The following is a 6,000-nucleotide window of genomic DNA, read 5'->3' as shown; positions in this document are numbered from 1 at the left end:
AAATAAACAGTATCTGACTAGAAAAGGCCTCGTCTCTTTCTTTATCCAGGCACGCAGTTAAAAAAAAACAAAAAAAACCCTGCAAAGTCACAGTGTGCATTACTGGCAGCGGTGTTGGGAAACGGGGACATTTTTGAATGAACACCGAAGGGCTGCTTGAAAAACAAAACCCCACAAAGCTACGATGAGAAACCAAAACCAAGAGGTCGGGCGGAGATAACGAGCAAGCGCGAGCACAGTTGGCTCGTGCAGCGCGGAAGGAAAGAGCGTGCCGGTGATTCAGCGGGTTCCGTCGAACATTGATAGAAACGGGTTACCTAGGTGTGAATTCTGCCCTGTGGGGAGAGAACGAGAGCAGGCTGAGGAAGGAGAGCGCGGGACAGTGCACTCGGGTCGCCAGCCGACAGCCGAGAAAGCCGTTGCCGACCTGAACCCGAGCCACTGCACACAGAGCCACCTCATAAATCGCCTCCGCTGGAAGACGAGGAATGCATTAAGTCATGGGCAGCGGTGTTGACTCAGTCTAGGTGGTATTGCCGCCCACACAGCCGAGGAGCAACCCGAGCGAAACTTGGCCTCAGACCTGAGGGCTGTGGGTTTGAGGCCTACATCAAGGGCTGGACGTTTCAGAGCAGGCGCCAATTATCTCTGGGGGGGGGGGCGCAGGCAGCCGGGTGGGCATAACAGTGAGTAGGAAGAGTGCCGTCACTGACCCTGCGCGCTACTACCCGCGCTGCAGAACCGAGCACGTGCGGGAGGAGGATGTCACCCTTTAAAAAGGAGCAATTACGTACCTGACATGCCAGCAAAGACTTCAAACGTAATAAGAGGAGCCGGCCTACGAGCAGTTCCCTGAACACCCGGCGAGAAGTTCGATGAAAGAAAGCTGCTTCAGCGCGAGCCAGGCCGCAGTCGCTAAAAATGGGGAAGATGCTACATCATATCCCTGACCTCGTGTAATTTTTTTTTTCCCCCTGACAGGAACGAAGTGCCTGACGCTTTAATGCAGTGGGCAGTTTTATGACTGCAGGCGAGCTGATGTGCTAAAAAGCATATTCTTGCTTTAACATTAGGCCCCGGGCTCTCCAGGGGACAAAGCACAGTAAAGAGCTGCTTGTTACCGATCCATATTGGCCATCTTAAGAGGCCCGGGGAGAGTTGTGAATTACCCTGCTGCAGGACGGCGTCTTCGGGAACTGGGCATGAGGTTGGTTGGAGCGCACTGTAACAGTAGGAAGCTGGGGTGGGGTGGGGTGGGGTGGGGTGGGGTGGGTGGTGAGGGACAAATCTAAAAAAGGAGCTGGTGGGTGGGTTAAGAGGAGAGGGGGGGGGGTAGCCACAGGCATTTACCTAACCAAACACAGCTGTCAGGCGCGTGCGTGTGTGTGTGTGTGTGTGTGTGTGTGTGTGTGTGTGTGTGTGTGTGCATGTGTGTGTGTGTGTGTGTGTGTGTTTGGCGAGGGGGAGAAAGAGAGAAAGGATTATGGTAACACTAGCAGTCTGGCTTGTTGAAATTTGGGGAAAACACCACAAGGCTCGAGTCTAGCTTGTACAACACACACACAACACACACACACACACACAACACACTCCGAGCTCCTCTCCTCCCGTTGGCACCAGGGCCTCGATCCAGCGAGGGCAGCCAAAGGAGGGGAGTCGGGCCCAGATAACTCCCTGTCTTATCCTAACAGGATTCAATCTGTACACAAAAGCCTATAAGAATAATGAAAGGGGGTTTGGGAGCACTTGAAGCAGGGTTAAGCAGCGTACACAACCTCCTCTCTTGTGTGCTAAAAGCGTCACAATCCCCCAGACCCAAAAACAAAAGGTACTAATCACAGACTAGCAACTTAAATACTCTTTACTGGCGGACCTCAGCCACCGAGCATGCCTTGGAGACAGAAGGGCTCCAACTTAAGCCAGGGTAGCATGCAGCGCTTGCGGTTAAATGAAAAGAAATAAATAAAACTAAAAACAAAAACAGTTTGATCCTCTTTGGAAAGAGGCGTGACCCAGAAACACCAGAACGTAAGATTGGAGAGTTGTTCCTGAATACATTTAAAAAAAAAAAAAAAAAAAAAAAAGGTGCAAATTCTGTGTATTCTTTGTCAAAACATGAATACCAGGGAAAAAAAAAAAAAAAAAGACAACATTTTTTTTGGCTTGTTTATCTATGCCAGCTTGCAAAAGTTGTAGTTGTTTTTCTAATATTTGACCATAGTAGATTACTTATTAGTCTTACGCAACCTAACGGCAGCACAAATTACCTATATGTGCTCTGACAGCCTCAGAAAAGCAGGAGCGTTTTATTGGATTGCATTAGACTGTAAAAGGCTTCTCGGTTTTCTCAATTTATCGTTTTTATTTTTTGCACTAGACTGTCAAAATAATTGCTTTAGTGTAGCAGATGAGATGGTATGTAAAAATTATTCCTCAGTAATTATTTTGGCCAAGCCTCTTAAAGCATGTTTTAACACCAAATCACTGTCACGATTTTTTTTCTCAACAAAATTTACAGTTATAAGATTACTGAGTCACAGCAGGTGTAGGCAGCAATGAGTCATTTAATCTGATGCATTCAAATTTATCTTGCAATTAAATAATAAATCGGGGCTCAGTTGAGAAACCACCTTTGATCGCGTCAGGCCAAGAAAAACCCTGAATCCACGCCGTTTATTTCGGGATGGCTTCCCAAAGTGACTGAGCATCCTACTAGATTATGCATGGGGTTCATTAATCAAACAGCACACCGAAAAGGCAACCCCCATTACCCCTCCACTTTAAGAAATCCAAACAAGCTACTTGTGTGTTTGCTCTACGCGCTGTGAATGTTTACTTTCACATTTGCATTAAAATGCTGCCGTCAGAAAAAAATAAATGTCGGGAAGAATAGGCGATAAGGTCATCGATCTAATCCCCCCCCCCTCCCGTTCTCTGATCTGGTATCGGTGTCAGATGTCCGCGCTCTGCGAAAAACAGACAGTCGTTACGCGAGAAGCTCGCGCCTTCTGACGGGTATGTCTCCTTGTCAGGTGAGGCCGGAGTGTCGAATGAGGAGGATCTCTGGAAGTTGAGGAGAGGTTGGTAATATATATATATGTAGAAATAGAGCGAGAGAGAGAGAGAGAGAGAGAGAGAGAGAGAGAGAGAGGGAGGGGGGTGTCTGGGAGTGCACAGATTTGAGTTTAGAGGAGATGAGAGTACCGCTGACTGAGTTAACCCCACAGGCCTGTCACATCCTATTCTCAGCTTCACTGAGCAAGACAGGGCTGAGGACCAAAAAAGGGTGCGAGCGCAGTCACATGCTGCTGGCTAACTCACCGAGCTTAATGATTTGGAAGGGAGGACTAGGCTAAATCGAACTAATTTAAAAAAAAGGTCGGGCCAGATGTACTCCATCAAACACAACCATCACCTGATGAATCCGCGAGTCATCGCGCTGGCGGAGAGAAGCCGAGGTTTGGCAAATAAGATCCGAGAGGAATAAATTACCCACTTCTTATGCAAACTAAGTTATTGTTGAATGAGAGGTAAAATTAAACAGCATCATGTAATTCCTCCGGTTGGCAAAGAGACAACTCCCCGACAGAAGTCGATTCATCACCGTAACAGAGAAAAGTGTTCCAGGCCAACTTGACAGCATCGGGAAGAGGAAACGAGGGTGAAACGGATGAAGTTGGGTAAGGTGCCTCTCAGTGCGCGAGGATTTTCTTGTTTTGGCTGTCGTCATTTTGTCTTCCAAAAATATTCATTCCCCAGGGCCAAATTGTCTTCCATGTGACAGAGAAGTGGGGGGTGTGGTGTGTGTGCGCACACTTGTGTACCGAGGAGCACACAGAAAACGCATTGTTGGCCAGACTCGAAACAACACGGCAGATTGTTTCCCACTGACAAAGAAGGTCTGGTTTCTCGTCGTGAATCGGGGCCGATTTACTGCCTGTGGCTTCAAAAGACTGGAAACAGAAGCCCTTCGAAGAGAGAGTGCAGCTCGCTGAGCAGACAGCAGAAATGTTATTCGCATTATTTCACGGGATAAAGCCGTAGGAGAGAGGCACGGCAAGAACAACGGCGCGCTAAACCGCAACGGCGTCGACAGAAAGGAAATCGTCGACACTAAATACGGCGAAGTTGAATTGCAGAAATAAACACCGGTGGGTCCCCGTTCAACTTAATGGAGACGCGTTAAACGACAACGGAGGCAAAATGAAACCGTGATAAATTGTCGCAGTACGGATCAGGGTTCTGTTAAATAACGGGTCAGACACCTCCGCCCGCATTCCTCCGCCTTAAAGCCGGTCCCCACGCAGCAGCGCTAACCTCCGGCTAAATGAGAAGACCAAGGTGTTGAAGCGCGGCACGTCTCCCGCTCACTCGCTGGCGACGCCATTCATTCTTTATGGTCTGCCGCTGCCTAACCTTGTGTGAAGGGTCTCTCGGCAAATTCTCTCATCCTTCGAGTTCAGCGATGCCGCCGAACGGTCGAGGTGCTCGGGATCTGTGGATCTCCGAGATGTCTGGCACATCTCTTTGTACTCCCGCCACCATCTGTCACCCGAGGACCGGCGCATGCACGGACCCCAAAGGTCACAAGTTCAGAGCGAAATCCACAATTTATGAGTCTCTGTAAACATGCGGAGGCGACGCAGTGAAGAGAGGCGTTTGGACAACGTGCGTGTGCGACATCGGTGTAGCCGTGTGCTAGATAAGGATGCCCAGCGATTCACCGCCGCCTCTGAACTGAGGCGTGAAGACATTAAAAAAAAAACTGATGGAATCATCTGTGCAGCGTACACAAGTGGGACAGAAAAGTAGGGGAAGGATGACGGTGACAGGGGAGAAAAAAAAAAGAAAAGAAAAAAACATATAGTGACAAAAGGAGGAGAAAGAAAGGAAGGGGGAGGGCAAGCGACCACACGAGGCCAATCAGATTTTATAGATTGACCAGACTAAAAAGGCTGATCTCGCCTTTTGTCCTCTAAAATGCCTGGAGGTGTCCGGTCCTATGTGGGGGCGAAGGGTGGGGGTCACCGCAAGTTATTGAATGTCTACATGGGCCGAGACCATTGTTGCTCTGTCCCCTCACGAGACGCGGTCAATGTCAGCTTGAAATTGGAATTGATTGGCTGGCAGCAAATCAGTGAGGAGAAAGGACGCGGACTGCGCTTATATTACAGAGTCGAGCTGCTTTGAAACGCGGGATGACAGACCAGAGACGGGTAGTGATTTTAACGGTGTCAAATAAAGACAATTACGTTTGACAAGCATCTTTTGATTTTGGCAACATGATCTATTCATTAATTTATTCTATGTCCAATTAAAGATTCTTCTTATGCTGCAGCATGATATTATTATTAGACGAACTGCATCAAAAACAACGTGTTTTGTCACAGTTTCATCAAGGCTAAACGCTTTAAGTCCCTAAAAGTGTATGATGTTTTTCAACGATGTCTTTGACTACATCTTTTTTTCCTTTTGTATTTCAATGCTAAAACAGAGGTTCGAATATACGCGTGTATTTCGCAAGATCGGCGAAGAATAAAGGATACTGGTGCCAATGCCGCATAGCAGCCGTCCAGACGGGCCTCCACGCCACAATTGACACAAATCCAGTGGACGTAGATGTGTATTAAAATTAAAACCAACGTGGACCATTTACAGATGCATCCTTGAATAATAGAAAGCTGCCCTACATAGTGTTAAATATGCAGTATTGCCGCCAGCCAAAATCTCCTATTTTCTTTTTCCCCGAAGGCCACAGCTCTTAAATCCTTCGCTATTCTAAGCAGTGGAATATTCCTGCTCCAGATAGCGGGCGTGCAGTCTTGATGTAGCGTAGAGTTTAGGGAGGGTGTAATGGGTTGTCTCAGATCTATAGAAGAGGCAGAAAAAGAAGGATTCCCGCTCTGTAATTTACTAGGGGCTTTGTGGGCCAACACCCTGCCTTGCTTTGTACTGATGCTCTGATCTTCCAAGAGTAATCCAGAAACCATGCCTTATCAA

The 6,000-nt window shown here is 47.8% G+C and overlaps 1 protein-coding gene across 3 annotated transcripts in view; it reads right to left on the bottom strand.

The window, feature by feature from the left end:
- dipk2ab (divergent protein kinase domain 2Ab) overlaps positions 1-6,000 on the bottom strand; it is a 41,030-nt gene that overhangs the window by 27,407 nt on the left and 7,623 nt on the right. The window lies entirely within an intron of this gene.

This window comes from Brachyistius frenatus, unplaced genomic scaffold (assembly GCF_029030835.1).
Source record: "Brachyistius frenatus isolate BFR_SWC_R1_liver_20210118 unplaced genomic scaffold, ASM2903083v1 Contig_47, whole genome shotgun sequence".
Taxonomy (NCBI): domain Eukaryota; kingdom Metazoa; phylum Chordata; class Actinopteri; family Embiotocidae; genus Brachyistius; species Brachyistius frenatus.
The sequence above is the reverse complement of the archived record's forward strand: the minus strand, read 5'-3'. Positions and strand labels throughout refer to the sequence as shown.